At 34.2% G+C, this 19,014-nt stretch overlaps 1 long non-coding RNA gene across 1 annotated transcript; it reads right to left on the bottom strand.

Annotated features, from left to right (window-relative positions):
• Positions 1 to 6,721: 6,721 nt before the first annotated feature.
• Positions 6,722 to 18,338, bottom strand: LOC111754607 (uncharacterized). Its single transcript, XR_002789298.2, has 3 exons — positions 18,149 to 18,338; positions 15,477 to 15,558; positions 6,722 to 8,296 (listed from the first exon to the last, which is right to left on the bottom strand). It is a non-coding gene; the product is annotated as an uncharacterized LOC111754607 (long non-coding RNA).
• Positions 18,339 to 19,014: the final 676 nt, after the last annotated feature.

Here is a 19,014-nt window from a genome sequence, read left to right as displayed (position 1 = left end):
TTAATACATGAAAAGAATAAGCAAAGTAACATAGGTGAAGGTAGGATTGGAAGTGAGAATACTTGTATAATTGGAATTATATAGGGATGAAAAATACAATAGGAAAATATTGGAAAAAATAATAGCTATCTTTTCCCAGAATTAAATTACAATGTTTAAAAGCCCTAAATAAGTAGATCTAGGGAAACGTTTTTAAAAAAACTTGGACACATCATCGCGAAGTTTGGACATGATGAGGACAAACAAAATTCTTAGATTTTACTTAGAGAAAAGATAATTACCCAACAGAGAAGGAATTATATTGTACCAGTTAACTATTGTTTCACAATAGCATGTAACAAACAAGCACAAAAATCTGAGTAATATACGTCAAGAAGCATTTACTTATGAATTCCAGGTTGGCTGGATTCCATCTAGCCTGGGTTCAGTTGGTTGATTCTAAGAAGTTACATTTGCTTCTTATTGTAAGTTGGTTTCTGACCGGCTTTACATTTATTCATTCTGTGCTCTAAAGTGAAGTGGCATCAGAAATCATAGTAAAATTCTATTTATGGTGCCACAAGAAATACAAAAAGGGAAGTGGAAACTCTAGAAGTTGAATCCCACTCCATATTCCATTAATGGAATCAGTCACACAGACAAAAGAAAACGGAAGAAACTCTAGAGTCCACAGTGATTTTTGTGTGAAGAAATGCACAGTAACAATCAAGGGACACGGACAGAGAGAAAAGCTAACAATATGGCCAGAGTTTCAGTTTACCACTGACATTGTCACAGAATTTCTCAAAGTATAACCAGATTTAAGAAGACAACAGAGTTATATTCAAAATGATAACAGCAGTGAGTATACAACCTAGAATGTTATGTCAGAAAAATTAAAATTGACAGATAGGTAGAAATTAAAGATGGTATTAGGGACAAATAATTCATAAATTGAATATACGTATGACTTCTTAACTTCACAGAAATAAGGCAAGAGAAGAAATGAACTCACTGTGACTCTGAGAGACAGGGTGAGCTAATGCATCTGCATATTTTATTATTGTCCAGGTCAGAATCAAATACAAAAAGTGTTCATCATCTACAATTAAAGGAGTTATGTGATCTGTTTCTCTTTGGTGACAGGAATAGTTGTTAGCCGCAATCTACAATATGCAAGTCACTAATAATATGAAGCAGCCACTTGAAATGTGCCTGATGGGAACCAGAAGATACATTTTAATTTTATCTAACTAGTTAGGACAATTTAAATATCCACTGCATACCAACAGAGTTTTTAGACAAAAAGCAGTCTGTATGGGAATGAAAGATTCTGTGGCTATTGCCAAGCTAGTAAGTTGAAGTGAGAACATGCTAAGATGCCAGTTTAGTTCAGGAAATAATATAAGCATTAATATATTTAATACCTGAGAAATGAACAGAATACTAACACACAAATTTAATAAGTAACTAAAAATGTAAAATAATCAACAGAAAAAAATCCAGAGGGGAAAATCTTCAGAAGGATGAAAGAGAAAAATAAAAGCCAACTAAGTATGACAATTAGAAAATATAAATAAAGATGCATGCATACATTTGATTATAGTATTTATCACAATAATTTTAAGGGAAAATACATAACAAAAATTTCAGATTGGATTAAAAGTTAATGCTGGTCCTCTGCACAAAAGTAAGTATAAATGTTGACAAAAAGAGAATGAGAAAAATTTAACAGGACCATAGACTCATCACTCAAGTGAATCTCATTTTTTTTGCCTTATGTGTGCAAGAGAGGCCCTTTACCACTGAACTATAATCTCACCACTCAAAGAGTTAAATACAAAATGTTGTGAGGAAATATTTTATCATTAGCCCTATTAAAGAAACACTCCTAGTATTTTGAAACTGCAGTGAATACTTGTCATTCTTTCTGGTTCTAGGTCCTGTATTCTCCGCCTAAGTTTGCCCAGCCTTTCAAAATATGCCACGAAGCCACTTGAAATAGAAGCATAAATGCCAGTGATTCCTTGAGTTCTGCAGAACTGTACCCCCATTCTGGCCTTGAAGAAGGCAGGGATGCACTAGAGAGCTTGAGAGTGAGGGCGAGAGCCTATAGTGGCAGCACTTACTGCGACAGTGTCCACTTTGTGTGTTGTTGGCTGAATAGCAATATGAGCATCGGGTTGTGTTTAAAAATATAAGGATGTTTCGGGAAGATTTTTATTGGTTCTTTTTCCTCAAATCTGGCAATCTAATTTGCTTTTCCCTTGAATATATTGTGACACCTCCACATTAATGTTCTGTAAAGTAGCCAGTGTTATTTTTAGCACAATATGTTTGTGCTTATACTGATCAAGGGTTGGTATTTGTTTCTTGTGATCAGAAACTCTATCAGATATAAGTGATTAACAATAAACATACCAGAGAATACATTTTCTTTCCATATTTCAAGAGGAAGATGTGAACTACCATACTCTAGGTGTGAGAGAAGTACCCGTGTTCTGTCTCTTGTGTCTTGGTAAGATGCCATAGACTTGATGGCAAATACATCCCTGTTCTACCAGCAGCCATTTTCAACAAATGCTAGTATTCTCAGTTCAGAGCTATGTGTATTGTGGAGGGTTTAAAATTTATATAAGCCTCATTTCTGTAGATAATAGCAAATGTTCAGCTTGGAGAAAGCGAACTTATAACTTTAAAAAAATTCTGCTTATCTCAACAAAGATACTTTGATAAACACATCTGCAACTCTTTCATAATCAATAAAAACCCATTACATTTATATTGCATACCTCGATTGCACATCAAAGCTTAGTAATGATAAGTATCCTGACTCAAGCAGTGATGTCCCCTCACCATTTGGTACTTTTAAAACCTACCATTTCATTTGGAAGGGGTAAAAGCACCATATCAAGAAGCTGGTCATAGAAAATCCATGAGGATTAAGTAGCTACTCTCTTTTTTGTCTGTTTAATAGAGCAAAGAATCATACAAATTGCTTCATGATAGCAGGGTGCCTTAATCTGAAAACAAGTGCACACATGTACATACACACACATACACACACACACACACACACACACACACACACACGCACACACACACACACACACACGAGCGAGGATTTGATTGGATTGACTAGTGCCTATACTTACTGTTTGTGTTACCATTGTACACCTATGCTGAACAGTGATAAAATGCAATCCAAAGGTGTGAGGAAGTAGTTACTCTTATGCAACATTAGTGGAAAAGTGAAGTTTTTCAGACAATCTTGAATACAGTTGTTGTTTGTTAATTTAGAGTGTTTTTCATGTTTTACCAATAATTGTTCCCTATAAATTTATATTACAAAAACATTAAGATGGGTGCGAAAAAGATAAGAAATGTTCATGATATCACTAATATTGGTAAGAATGAAAAGGCCAAATATTTTGGCTAATTACACATTCTTGTAGACCTTTGTAAAAAAATATTACAAGCTCTTGTGGGCCTATAGGGACCAAATAGTGATGATATTTATTATCCAATGTTTAAAAATGCAATTACAAAACTTATGGTATCCTATGACTAAAGTTCTTACATGACTAATAAAATCAGATATCTAACTGCTTATTTTTTAAATTTTTATTTATTTATGTTAAACAGAGAAAAAAGTACAGAAAAGTTTAAAAAATCAAGCAAACAACAAACATCAACAAAAGCAAAAGTCAAACGATGACAATAGTAACAACAAAATAGTGATACAGAATTTCAAAATAAGATGATAGGAATTGTGTGTCATAGAACAACCACTGTCAAATTCCAGCTCATTTTTTTATCATGTGATTATTACTTGGATGTGTCTCTGCCAAACTTGGTAACATGACCATTAAAAGTGTATTTAAAAATTGGTTGAGGACAGGAAAGTTGATTGGTAAATAGACCGCGGATGGTGCAGAGCACTTCAGAGAGGGAGGTTGTAAAGCAGAACAAACATTATCATTGTTTGGGATTGAGTTGGTTTAACTTACCATTTATAGTAGCCAGAAGCTAGAAAGAACTCAAAATATCCACCTACTGATAAAAAGATAATATTGGAGGAGAACCAGAACTCCCGAGATCTGGCCATGGTGGGACTCAGGCAGCTTATTCACCTGTCCTCTTGGTAAGCGCCTGCAGCGTGGGCCTGGAGGAGAACCATTTACCTGTGAGCCTACTGCCAGCGGGCTGAAAACCAAGCACCCTTCCCCTATCTGCCCCCTCCTCCCATAGCTACTGGGGATAGATGTCTCAGCATCTCTTGGGAGGATGACCATATGTAGTATAGCAAATATGGCCAATTTCCTTCTATCTTCTGTTTGAAGGCATAGGTTGTTTTCACTGTTTTGTTATGTTTCTTTTGCTCTATTGAGTATTCTCAATTGGTTTTATAATGTTCTATTTTTGGTTTGATTTTGCTATACCTAATTGACTGGACAGCTATTGTGAAGTTAAGAGATATACCATAGTACTTATTACTACTATCCCAGTATCCTACTGTGAAATCCTGTACCAATTTCACTGCCTTGTCTCGATTGGCTTTGTTCTGTCTTGTGCTATTGCATTTTTACTACTTTCAAAATAAAAATTTTTAAAAAGATAGTATTATTTGGTAGTAAAAATAGCTAAGAACTGTACTGCATGCTTCAACATGGACAAACCTTGAAAATGTACTTCAGTGAAGGAAATCGGTTACCATAAGTAACATGTTATATGAGCTCACTTATGTATGTTCAGAATAGGCAAGTTTATAGGGACAGAATAGGCAAGTTAGAGGTTGCTTGAAGAGGGAAAGGAAAATGATAAGACTGTGACTTTGTGAGTAAAATTTAAACCATCAAACTGTACACAAGGAGACCTTTATAGTGTGTGAATTATATCTCAGTAAAGCTGTAGAAAAAGGAGAAGCAAGAAGAGACTAGCAAAAAGAGGTAGAAGGGTGAATTAAGTGATGTTGATTTTTATAATGGAAACTTGTGATTCCTCACACAATTTCTGAAACCAAATCCATTTGTAGACCCACATCTATTGAGTGAGAGAGAAATTCGGTTCTGATGAAGAGCTTCCAAAGCCTTAGTAACATTCTACTGACTCTTCTTCAAAGGGTATTTTAGCAATTTCCTGGATAATTGCTCTCTGGATAAAGAAAACTCGCCAGGCTTTTCCTCATTAGATATGAGACTGTTAATACGGATGGGCACATCCAAACAACATTGCAATATTACAGATAAATTGGGTCTGACATAGGTCATGTGACAAGTGATATTTAGCCCTTCTATTGTCAAAACATTAATGTTATTTTATTACATTTAGTGATATCATCGAGAAGCTTGAAATCAGCCAGAGTGTGTGTATTTATACCACTGTAGCTACACTTCCCTCTTCTGCTCCTTTCCCTCTCTGTCTGGTCCACGCTACTCAGTTGTTTTGATTCCCGATTCCTGGCCTCTACCTTTCAGGCTCTTCTCTGCTTTCTGTGCTTCTTAGATGCCCTGATTTGAGCAGCCTTTCTCTGCTATGCCCTTCTACCGTGATGTTTCTGACTGGCAGCTAGTTGAACATGGACTGAAACTGCTGAAAACATGAATCAAAAATAAGCCTGTCCTCTCCTCATTTAAGTTGTGTCATGTATCTTGTCCCAACAATGGAAAAGCTGACTAATACATCATCACGACATATAAAAATCTCTTCATCAGAGCCACAGGCAGTTGACATTTATAAGGCATTCACATCTTTGCTCTCTCTTCTGCTCTCTATAATCATACTCTAGGGTTCTAACATTGTGTGTAACATATAATGCTTCTTAGAGCACCTGAGAAAGTAATGCAAGCAACCACATGGTTAAGTAAGATAAATATATGCCAGAGAGTAGGCAATAGAAGAAATATTGAAGATCCTGCTACTTTGCTATTATATACTGAAGTGCAGTGCTCTAAAGCATATTGGGATATCTCCTTAAGGATAGTGATAAGTTGTTGATCTACAATTCATACTATGATTGCTATCACTATGTATGTGGCAAAAGATTTCTGTTATTAAAAGAAAAAAGTACTTCACTTGCAACTACTGATATGGCCCATTTATTAGTGACAGGAAATGCTAACAGTTCTAAATAAGAGAAGGTTCTGCATTAGATTTGGGTTTTAGTGTAACCATTGATATTACTTTTACTCAATGGTCTAGTGGATGTTTTGTTTGTTCTATAATGATGCTGCTTGAAGTATCCAGAGAGCTTCAAAATGATCTTATAACATACCACAGATACCTTGGAATCTAGAGTAAAGTTATTATTCCTCATCAAGTAATAACTATCTATTGGAAAACACATCTCCTGGTTTCTTTTAGACTTTGTCAGTCAGTAAGTGTCTGACCACAAAATCAAAGTGATTTTGTGAGCTCCCATCATAGAGTAGATATCACCAGATAAATTACCTTAGAAGACAATTTGTTACGCAATTAAAATGTTACATTTGACATTAAACACAAGGAGGAATAAAAGACATGAGTGAATTACATGAACAGCCCAGATTCCCAGTTATTCCTCTTTTGGCTGTAGGATGTCATCCTCTAAAATTACACCGATAATCTTCTGGGAGCTTCCTTATGTTTGAATATGAAGGAAAAAAGGACTTAGACCGATTTCACGAGCAAGTTCCTGTCATATGTTTGTATTAGGAAAAAAATTACTGCTCTTCTTCTACAATCTCACTCAGGAGATGAAGTATTTTCTGTAGTTGAAATGTAAAGAGTATGACTGGTCAAACATTTTGTATGGAGAGACAAATGGTGTGAGATTAGAATAAACATTAGGCGATGGAAAGGAGCAGTTGCTTTGTTTTTGGAGCTCCAATCTGGGAAGAAAATGATAGAGTGGTCTGGGAAAAAATGTGGATGAATGTAGGAGAAAAGCAGAAATTTGTGAATCATTTTTGCTTGCAGTAGTGCCCATGAGAAAACATTCCCTAAGGCGTTGGTCTTCCAGCACACTCGAACGAGGTGACCTATCCCTTGTGTGTTAGCTAATTTTTCTCTAGACACTTCAATGTTTTCCCAGTTGACCCATAACCATTCAAAGTGGTTATTTGAATATGAATGTAGGCTCTGCCAGAAGAGTTGTTTATTAATGAGATATTTTAGTCCTTCTCTTAGTCACTGGGACAAAATACAGAATATTCACATCTTATAGGTAGGAAGACATTTTGGAGGAGCCTGAGCAGAGGAAATTTGCTCAATAAAATAGCTTTCTAGACAGAGAGGAGCCCAAAATGAGACATGTCTTCCAGGTCATGCCCATGGTGACCAGTCTCTTCTGACCAGATGTCAATTCCTAAGAGCAAGTCAGCTATAAGCCCTCATAGTCCAGTCATTTTCCAAAAACATGAGGCTTTGGGGCTATTTTAGATCTAAACCATAACAAGAGGCAAATTTGCATACTGAATCTTCTGAATGCCAGATGGCCACCACCAGAGAGCAATGCACCAATGGATGACACCATTTCTAGATGACAAGCCAGATACTTAACTAATAACCTTAATAGAAAGAATAACTAAGGACTATTACCTAAGAAATAGCATTTAGCTCAAAAACTCTAGGACTAGAGAAATGATATCCAGAATTTTTTGCATATCAGCAAATATCAGTTTTCTCTGAATTACATAGGAGCTTTAAGTTTGGAAATCTGAGGTTCTTAAAATTATAATCCTTACTGCAACCAGATCACTGAGTCTTCTTGGTTTATATATATTGGTTAATCAGCATAAAGTTTCATTTTATTGTAAGTTTCTGGCTGTATCAGATTTATCAATCTCATAATAAAAATAGTATTTCTCAGAAACATTGAGTGTAACTTAGATTAGAGATATTCTTGAAAGTAAAGGAAATCAATGTTGTCTCTCTTAAATCAAATAGCATTGAATCCCTGCTAGGCAAGTGGAAAACCAGATTACAAGGTTTAGGGGAAACAAAGACACAAAGAAGCAGGAAAAAAATATGAAAGACTCAGTTTTCTGGCACTAATCAGTGTTTCTGAGTGAATTAGCACTAATTAGTAGTAAGCGATTGTCAAAATGCCATTGACTTTGTACAAAATAGGCAACAAACAATCTGAATTCTCACTAGCTAAAATTCCAAAAGTGCCTACTGGTTCACACTTTTTGAAAGTAAGATCTTGTCTCCATTATTGGAGTTCTCATCTTGACTCAGGAACGAAGCTCCCTCTACTACTCTTTAATTAGAAGAATTCAGGTCACTCTTGGTTCCACAACTGAAAGAAGCACAGGGAGTGTGTAATCAGGATCTCCTGCAGCAACAGAAAAGACACAATCTGTACATAAAAAGAATCTTAGATGCTAAGGATCTCAAAGATGACAAATGTTCACAAAGAAAAGGTGGTATTTAGTACCTATCTTGTTTTTCTCCTGTGTATTTTGATAATTTAATTATCTGTTATTTCTCTACAGTACAAAAGAATAGTACTGAGGTGTCAGATATATATGTAAGACATGAAATTTTAGATGCTAATACTTATTTGCACTGATTTATTCAATATTTCACTGAGCAATCAAACATTAAAATTTAATAAGACAAGGCACAGAAATACATGTGGCAGATAGTACTTAGCCTGTCTATTTCAGGAGATAAGAACCTCCTTTAATTTGACTAAAGAAATGAGATTCCCTAAGGAGGCCTACATATTTGTAAGTGTAGATGACAGATGTAGAAATTTCAATAGAATTTTGCATATGTGCATTTTTCATATATAGAGAACAAACTTGTCTTTCTATAGTAAAATATTTTTTCATTTCATTTTCATTGTAATAAAGGATTTATGTGTTATTGCCTGTCACTCCTGCTCACAGTAGAAATTTTGGCTAATTCTGTTAGGTTCCTATTGATCTCCAGGGTAAGGACAGCCTCCTTAGCAGTCCGAAGTGATCCCCACTACTCTAGCCATCAGGGAAGCTGCAACTAATGTGCTGAATCAAATATATTCTTAGATCAAAAACTAATGATCAGACACCCCGGGGAATGTAAAAACAGCTAGTTTACAGATGGGGAATTAGCCTGGGGTCAGAGAACTAAGAATTAACAATGGAACATAAATGGAATTTTAAAAAGCAGGCAGTGAATAGGGCAAGTCTTGGAAATTTACCTGCAGTTCACTTTGAAGGGTCAGGACATCCATCACACTTAGGCCCGTTGGCTATGTGTAAAGGTCAGGATAAGGGGAAATGAATCTTTTTTTTTTTTTTAACCATTGCTTCAAATACTTGAGATATCAAGATCATATTAGAAGTAAAAGTTCACAGATAAGATGGCTAAATATTTTAAAACTTCGTATTAAACCATTAAGTATGTTTTGTTTATTGAACAGCACATTTTTGTAATAATCACTGAAGAAGATTTATTGGAAGCTATGGTTTTATAAGGAATATAGGCAAGATGTGAATTATAATTGAATTTAATTTGTGTTGTGCATAACAGTATTCTTAAAACTGCAAGATTTAAATGAGCAAGAATCATATCATACAACTTATAAATTCCTATGTACTTATAGTATACCTTTTTGTCTGATCATGGTTTTATAATAGATACCTTTTTTACTTTTTAAATTATACATGCTGGTATAATGCTTACACATCTTGTGGGCAATTAGTCACATACCTAACATATTTTAATTTCTTTTTTTAAAATCCCTTATTCCTTCCTTTTGTATTCCTCTACCCATCTCTTGAACCCTTTCTTGTTTCTTCCTATATGTTTGCAGATAATGTCTACATTCCTTGTGCGGAGTGGGTACGTGCATATAATACATTTAATTCCTTTCCCCTTTTCCAATACTCCCCTCACATTTCTATTTATAGATCCATTGAGATACTTATATTTTTATAATGATAGTATGAAGGATCAATAAATAAAATGTTATTTTACCCAAGGTTTATAAATTTTGAATAATATATACCAAATCATAAAGTGAATTTAAACAATATAACAATTTCCTGCATGTGAAGAAAGTTAATTTCTTCACAGTATTTAAATTTGTCTATCAAATATGAAAGTAAAATGTAATTTGTAATTAATGAATATCAATTATGAGATTTAATTTAAATAAATCTAAATTAAGACTTTTCTGGAATTTTATGAATTTTTAATGATTGTTTTTAATCAAAACGAGAGTCTCAATGCTGGTTCTTAATATGCAATATCATTGTTAATGTAAAGAGTATTAGGCTTTATGTTGACATGTATTTACATGTATACAATTTCAAGAGTAATATTCATTAATACTAAAAATGTTTCTAAGTTGTCTTATACAACCATTGCAAAAATTCTGTGATCCTACAGGTGTCTTTGGGATTGTGAATAAGAATATAAAGAAAAGAGTGAAAACAATTGATTAATTAGCATACTGAGAAATAAAGTTTCATATAAAATAACCTATTACATTTATGCCTGGTGAAAAAAAGAATTTGAAATGGATTTACCTCTACCTCAGTGTCTTCTGAAATTAAAATTCTTTTTGTGTCTCTCCCCTGACACACAGGGCAAGAAGGAGGGTCAGGCAGAAGGGACAACAGTAAGCCCTTAGAAAAGATGGCTTCTTGGTACCCCTGGAGACTTAACTATGAGCTATGATGATAGCTTCAGAAAAAGTTCAGAATATGGGAAAATACTGAAAGCTTCCAAACTTAGAGAATTAATTAAGCACAGGCAAACTACCAAAAGTAATTAAAAGACTAGCCAGAGAAGAGTTCTTCCTGAAGATAGCATTTGTTATGGTAAGACTAAAGGAGCTAAGAAGGCTACGAGGGTAATAATGTTGGAAGTTGGTTTTCTTGCTTAGAGTCAGCTTTAACTGTATTTATTAAAAAGAGGAAGTGTGCTTGCATATATACTTGAGTTTGCATAGGGGTCTTTTACAAACTGCACAAGTAATTAAATACAGATAGAAGTTGTGCTCATTCATGCAGATACTTTAGTTACAATGATGTGATAATATTAGTGTCCAGTGTTGGCTTCAAGAGAATGTTAAATACTCTTTAAGTGTCAGCAGACCCCAAGTATTTGGATGACTGTGGTGACTAGTTAAATTTAAAATTTAGACAGGTGAAAAAATATGACATGCAATCTTAGTAAGCTTGCAATACAAACTCAAGCATTCGAATAGTATGTTCAGTTTTTGAGCTTTTTGGTGTTTGAAGATGAATTTAGAATGAATTAAGTTTGACAACCAAAATATTCCTATGTTCTGAAAAAGGAGATTCAAGAGGGTATCAAAAAATGGGATGCTATCCTCTGTTCGTTGATAAGAAGAACCAATGTAGTCTAAATCAAAAAGACTGTACTTCCACAGCTGCTATAAGATGTAATGAAATCCCAGTAAAAATAACAATAACATTCGTTACAGATCTTGAGAAACCAATCCTAAAACCAGTAGAGACCTAGACTAGCAAAGGCAATATGATCAAGAAAGGCAAGGCTGGGGGCATCAAAATCCTGACCTCAACTTATATGCAAAGCCAGAGGAGGAAGCATTTTATTGGCAATGAAACTGAATCGTGAAACAACAACAACAAAAGTTATAGCTCAGGAGCTCAGCATCTATCTGGCAAGAGCAAGTTCCTTCGTTTTATTACCAGTACCACAAAGTAAAAGAAAGAAAAGAAAAAGAAAAAAATGAAACAAAAAGCAGATTCCTGAATCAATGGAACAGCATAGAACATACAGAAACAACTCCAGGCACATTTAGCAATGTTGTTTTTATCAAAGGGGCTCTTCGCTAGAGGAAAGACAGTCTCTTTAACAAATAGTGCTTGGAAAACTGGCTATCCACATGCTGAAGGCTGAACTTAGACGCATGCCTCTCACCATGCACCTAAACCAAAATCAAAATGGATCAATGACTTAAACATTAGAACAGCAATTCTTACTCTGCTGGAAGACAAATAGGTTAAACTCTTGAAGACATAGGTATAGGAAAAGACTTTCTGAACGAAACTCCAATTGTACAAGAAATAATACCATAGTGTGGGATTGCATCAAATTTAAAAGCTTCTGCAAAGCGAGGCAACTACTAACAAATGAGACAACTACTAATGAAGACAGCCTACAGAATGGGGAAAAATGTTTCCCAGCTATTCCTCAGACAAAGGACCAAAATCTACAATATATAAAGAACTAAAAAAGAGAGAGAGACCTATATTTAAACACCCAATTTAAAAAGTTGACATCTGAAAGACCCTTCTCAGATGAAGAAATACAAATGGCCAATAAATTCATGAAAAAATGTTCACCATCACTGGCCATTAAAGAAAAATAAATTAAAACAAAGCTGAGATTCCATCTGACTATAGTAAGAAAGGCTACCATCAAGAAATCAAGCAATAACAAATGCTGGTGAGGCTATGCGTCTGAGACTTCTCCATTGCTGGTGGGACTGTAAACCAGTACAGCCGCTTTGGAAATCAGTGTGGAGAGTCCTCAATAAACTAAAAGTAGAAATTCCATTTGACCTAGATAGTCTCCTTCTAGGTGTCTTTCCAAAAAATTTGAATCATACTGATACATGATTATCCTTATTTATAGCAGTGCAATTCACAGCTAAATCTCAGAACTATCCTGTATTTCCATCAGCAGGTGAATGGATAAAAATTGTATTTATAAACAATGGCAGACGACTTTGTCATAAAAAAGATAAACTTGAGTCATTTTAGAAAAATGGATACACCTTGAGACCATAATATTAAGTAGAGTAACTCAGACATACAAGCATAAATATTGTGTTTTAATATGAAAAACATATATATGCAAAATAAAAACAGATAATAGGAAAAAAGAGAAACAAGGGAAAAAGATATTGCAATCTAGCACAGATAGTGTATCTAAAAGTGTATCTTGACTTAGTACAATTGTCTTTTTGTTTTATATTATCTTTGGTCTACCAGTCTGTTTTTCTGAGTATAACTTTGCCTCCAGAGGCTCCAGCTGAGCAAGGTTTCCAATAGTTTTTGGAAATTTTAAAATGCAATAAAATTAATAACAATAGCAGGAGTCAACAACCTTTTAAAAGCTTCTTACTAGTACAAGAAAGGTGTGCAGCCAACAAGAAAGGTGTGCAAGCTATTCCTTGAGCTAACAGGGAAGTTTCTTTTTCTCCTTGATCTGTATGATCATCATTGTTTTCGTATTTCTTCCTGTACTTGTGCTGAGAGGGCGCCCATGTAGTAGGACCACAGTAGTTGATGCAGACATTATTAGTCCCATAGTGAAATTGTTTACTTGGCCAGATTCTTCCTCGTTTGAAATGTGTTTAAGGTCAAGCAGTCGATTGTATGTGCATAAAAGTGAATTGCATAAGAACACAATGTCTGGAAATAAAAGCTTTTATTACATATTGCATACTGTATTTTTTTTTTAACAGAAGAGAACCTCAGTGGTGATATTCTTACATGATGCAGGTGATTGTAAACTATTCACCTTTTTTGGACTACTGTAAATCTATTTATTTTCATTCTGAAAATGTTAAAAGGCTGGTCTAACATTGTTCCAGATTGGTGGGTTTGCTTTCTTTTGCTTTCATTGTCCGCATCTTTAAGGTTATCTTAAAAATGAAATATTATGACATGGTTGTTAAAATCCTAGTCAAATATTTGCCTCTCGGTTATCTTGTAATGATCAGTGTAACCTGTTTTATTTTTTACTGACATTATCTCACCCTGTGTTTACCTGGCCCTGTGAGGTCAATTTAGTTATACAGTTAATAAATAACAGAATGAGAATTGTAATCCAGGAATTTTATATCTTTTCAGTTTTAAGTCTTTTTCTGTAGCAGTAACTGGTAAGTGAAGGACACTGTCTTTTTCCCTTAAGTAGTCATATTTTTATGGGGGAGGAGGTGGCAGTACTGTGGTTTTAACCAAGGACTTTCACGCTGAGGCACATCCCTGGACCTTTTTAAAAATTTTTCTTTTGTTTTCTTTCTTTTTTAAAAAAGCAAATGACAAACATGTAGCTTACAGCTCCTGGCCCCTTTTTATTTTGAGATACACTCTTCCTTAATTGCTTAGTTGCCAAGGCCAGGCTTGAACTTACGATTCTTCTGCCTCAGCATTTCAGAGTTCTGGGATTACAGGGACATGCCACCATGCCTGGATTTTCAGATTTGTACGTTTTAATGTATAAACAGTATTTCAAAATGTACTTTCCTCTCTTGAGTCAAAATAGTTTCAGTATGTGGAATTCACAGTTACATCCCTCTTGGTCTCTAAGCTTTGATTTCTTGCAATGTGATGGATGAACTCAGGCAATTTCTATTAGTATCACTGTCTTAAGCTAAATTGCTAAGCATTTTTTCATTTAAAGTAAAAATGTTAAATGATAGTTTCCAAATATCAAAGTGTCAAGAGGATTTTTTAAAAACTTACTAATTTCCTTTATTTTTTTCATATATTTTTAACTCTACCTCTTCTTGGCCTACAAGCTCTTTTCCCTCAACTAGTCCTCAGATACCAGGCTCAGAGCTGAATCAGGACAGCACAGGATCCTTGTGAAACACTTCAATTATGAAACATCACAATGACTTAATTTTGTACAGCCACACAGATATAATATTTCAGTAGTATTCTAAGATTCCAAATGCTTCAAACTGGGTCAGTTTGTACTACACCAAGGGGAAAAAATCTTTAGGATATTAAAATTGCTTAAATATGGAGAGTCAAATACAAAAAAATTTAAATATACTTACCTACACAATTGTGATGAATAATTATTGTAAGCACAAGATACCATGGGTGCTCAGGTATTATATGTAAAATAGAGCTATATTTGCATATGACCTATGCATATCCTCCCTTATATTTTAAATCATCTCTAAAATACTTCTAATATCTAATACAATGGTTATTCTAATAGTTGTTGTATTATTTTGATTAGGAATAATTACAGGAAAAATTCTGTGCATGTTTAATACAACTGTAATTTTTTCTTATTATTTCCTGTTAGTGTTTGATTGAATCTGTGCATGCAGAACTCACAGATATGAATGAACAACTTTTTAAAAATTTGCCATATGTATAGTTCAAAAAATGAACTATTGTACATAAATGATATAATACTACATTCATTTTAATGATGTCTTGCTTTTAAAGAAAAATAGTAAAAAATAAGTGACTATCTTCACCTTACAAATATTTATATCATGTATCTACTTGGTCCAGTGTACTTTCTTGGTTCTATGTGGACAAAACTGTGCTTATTAGAAATTACAATAATATTTTGGTTTGTTAGAGTTAGTTACATATCAAGATTTAAAAGAGCAGAACTTCTAATTTTGAGTGGGACCACCTATGTCAGTGTAGGCCACAAACAAAACAAAGCAAAACAAACAAAATACCCTGAGAATGACTCAGAAAAATCTAGAAGCCAAACTATTACCATCAAATTGGAATAAAGAAAAAAATAAGCAAAACTAAATATTTTACCTGAGCTCTTGTAGAGTCCACCATAGATGATGTCTGACTCCTCAACCAAAGAGTAGGACGTTTGTATTCATACCTCGCCAAGCTGTTGAGAAAGCAAAAATCAGAATTCCTATGAGTTATGGAAGTTATTTTTGTTTTGAAGACTAAAAACAACTGTAGAACTACATCTAGCTAAGCATATGCTTCATCTTTATTAATGTTTCATAGAAAAAAGTTTTCATTTCAATAATTCAAGATATTTGTGTACAAAGATGTATCTATGTAGCATCTCTTTTAATATACATTTTTCTCACAACCACATACTAATTGTTATATTCATACTAAAATAAAGCCTCTGTGAATGTGAATCCTAGAAAGAATGTAAAATAGTGATATTAGAAAATCTTTTCTCCTAGTACATAGTCAATACCTGTTACCCACCCTTTGCCTCTATATTTTTCTTCATATTTTCTTTACTTTCATGTCTAATACAACTCGTATATACATACAAAACACTTTCAAGATGTTATGATTTAGAAATTGGACTAGCAAACTTTTATGCATTACTTGTACTGTAATAAAAATTTTTTGTGGTTCTGTTTCTGAGTTCATAGCATTTTCAGTATTTAACAAGATGTATTATGAAAGGATGCATTTATGCTTTCCAGTTACAGATATAATTTATCAATTCTGGTATTGTGAAAAACTCAAAAGAATTGTAGCTACATGTTCATATGCATAGGAATTGATTTTCTTTGTGTCTGAAGATACTACTGCTAATTACGTTGCTCTGTATCACTGAGTGTGGCTGGAGGACTAAATCAATATAAAACTATTGGTTCTCATTATAGTTTCTTTCTGAACAAATTATACTTTGCAGTAGACAATGACTGTGGGGCTTAAATATTAATATATAATTTGTTGTCCATTTCAATGAAATAATCTCTATTGAAACTCTTCAAGTGTTGTACTAGATATAAAACTCAATAATAAGATGCCATTCCCACTTTTTTAAAGAACTAAATTATGAGGATTTTTCTATATATATATATACATATACATACATACACACACACTTCCATTTAGATCATAAATCAGTTATATCAAATAGGTTTCAAGTTGATTTATTAATCCAGTTGATTGATAGTCAGTAGTGTAAGGTCTGTGGAGTTATCTTCCAAATCAGTAGGAGAAGGATGCTGAGACAAACTAGCAAGGCCTGCTAAGGGTGCCACGGCCTAGAAGGGCGTACCCTGCTTATGGTCCTTCAGCTATTATTCTTTCAGGAGCCACTGTCTTTCTCTTGCACCATTCATGACCAGTGCTTCGCATCAGGGGATGAACTAATAAATGAAAGAATCTAGAATCTCTCAATCAAAGTATATATGCTCAATAAACATGAAACAATTAGAGAACAATTCTATACTAAATAAATCAAAATATGTGTGAACATTTATCTGTATTTTAAAAATTTATTAGAGTAGAAGGCAAATTTTCCTTCATGCAGAAGGCACTTATCCTATCAAAGACTTGCCACTCTCAGAGGCAGTTCTGGATCCTCTTTCAGGTCTTTATAGGGTATGAATGCTGCCAGGTGACATCCGATAGAAAGCAGGCTTGGAAAAGCTTTGCAGTGTGTCCTAATCCACCTTACCATGCAACTGCTCACTATTTGATGAAGTCAAATAGCCACAGCCACAAAAGTTAAATAGTTTGAATGGATTCATGATGCTCAGGCAGCCAGCACAGCACAATTAAAGACATTCCAAAATGACGACTTCCAGAGCTGCTTCAGAGAGTAATGTGAATGCTGGAATAAGAGCATTTGAAAGAAGTGGGAGTATTTCAGGCGGGACAAAATATCTTTAGTATTAATGACAAAATATCTTTCGTATAATTTTCAAAATGTAAACATTCACTGTATGTTTTGATCATACCCTGTAAGTGCTACTAACATTGGCATCAGAGAAGAGAGGGAACAGTTTGGAAGTCAGAAAATGTTCACAGACTATTAGGTCATAATTTGGAAGAGTCAGAATAGTTCAGTAGAAAGTTTTATGGAAAAGGATGAAGGAAACACAAAGAGTGAAGGAATAAAGATTTACATATAAAAATCTGTCATGTATTTGAGGTAAAGAAAAGGTCTAAAACAAAATACGATATATAGCTGAATGTTCATAAAGGGGTGTGTGTGTGTGAGTGTGTGTGTGTGTGTGAGTGTGTGTGTGTGTGTGTGTGTGTGTGTGTGTGTGTGCGTTTATATAATTGCATCACAGAAACTTACCATACTGGGCTTTCAAAAAAGAGAAAGGATTTAAATCTGACAGAGAATAAAGTAAATTTGTATTTTAATAGGTAAATAAAATACTGAAAGTGGCAGTTTAAGCTGGTTGGTCTTGCATTGGTGCAGACAAATAGATACAACAAGCATAGGAAATACCACCAGACAAGAAGTCTCAGTGGAGATTTGAGATAAAAATAATTGGGGTGTTGAGCCTTGTCCAGTAAGAAGCAAAGAGAAGAGGGAAAATATGTAAGAAATTTGGAAGGTTCAAAAATTACACTTTTGATAACCTCAATATAAGAAGAGGAAGAAGAAGAGGAGGAGGAGAAACAAAGAAAGAACTTTATTTCAATTTTTTAAATAAACACAATTAAGTAATTTGAAATCTTCAGCACATCCTATTGGATACCCTGGGAGGATGCTGTAGGTGGAGCCTGTGGCTTGATCACCTGTGACGTAGGTTATGGATCTCAGAGGAAAGCTGATAAACCTGGAAAGGAAAACAAAGACCAGAAATGTGCTTTTCTGTTCTGTTATAGGACATCGATTCTTATCTATTTGAAGGACAGGAGAAAAAAGTTTGGAGAAGATTTGTAACATGTAATAAAAAGCTTTCTGAAGGTGTGTGTCTGGTTAAATTTTAGCACTGGTATTACAAAGATACAAATCCTGTAAGATTCTATGAGTCAAACAAGTCACTGTATTCATGTCATGACTTGAACTGTAAAAGGCTACAGTAAATACACAACACATGCTAACATTAGGATTTGACATTCCCAGGATGATCACCAAAAAGAGGATACTATAGTTAATAAGAAGAAAGGGACTTTACTAGAAGAATGAGGCTGAAAACAAATTCATGAGTGGTTATTAATATAAAAATGGTGTTCCAGCATATGTCTTTTGCTAAATTTACAATTTCATTCTTTGATGCTGTTGCTTTTGAGAGGGTGGGTGGGAAATGTTCTTTTTGTTGTGTTAGAGAAGGTTCTTTTTTTAAGAGACAAATGTCAAAAAAGATAATAAAAACATTATGCATTAATAAATTATACAATAAAATAAATAAAAACAATAAAAACATGCATTAAGAATCCTCCTCTGGAAGCAAATTGTACCATGAATTACACCATCAGAGGCTAACCTCTTCTGAAGTTAACTCATATGGTCGATGAGAATTTGGAGGTGACTTATGCCTGTTTAAAAACTGAAAGGAAAAAAATCATGTATTCAGTTTATCTGATAAGATGGAAGGTTATAATCCTTTCGGCACTAGGA

This window comes from Cavia porcellus, unplaced genomic scaffold, assembly GCF_034190915.1.
Source record: "Cavia porcellus strain 051 isolate PalLab524CR breed Dunkin Hartley unplaced genomic scaffold, mCavPor4.1 scaffold_10, whole genome shotgun sequence".
NCBI lineage: Eukaryota > Metazoa > Chordata > Mammalia > Rodentia > Caviidae > Cavia > Cavia porcellus.
The sequence above is the reverse complement of the archived record's forward strand: the minus strand, read 5'-3'. Positions and strand labels throughout refer to the sequence as shown.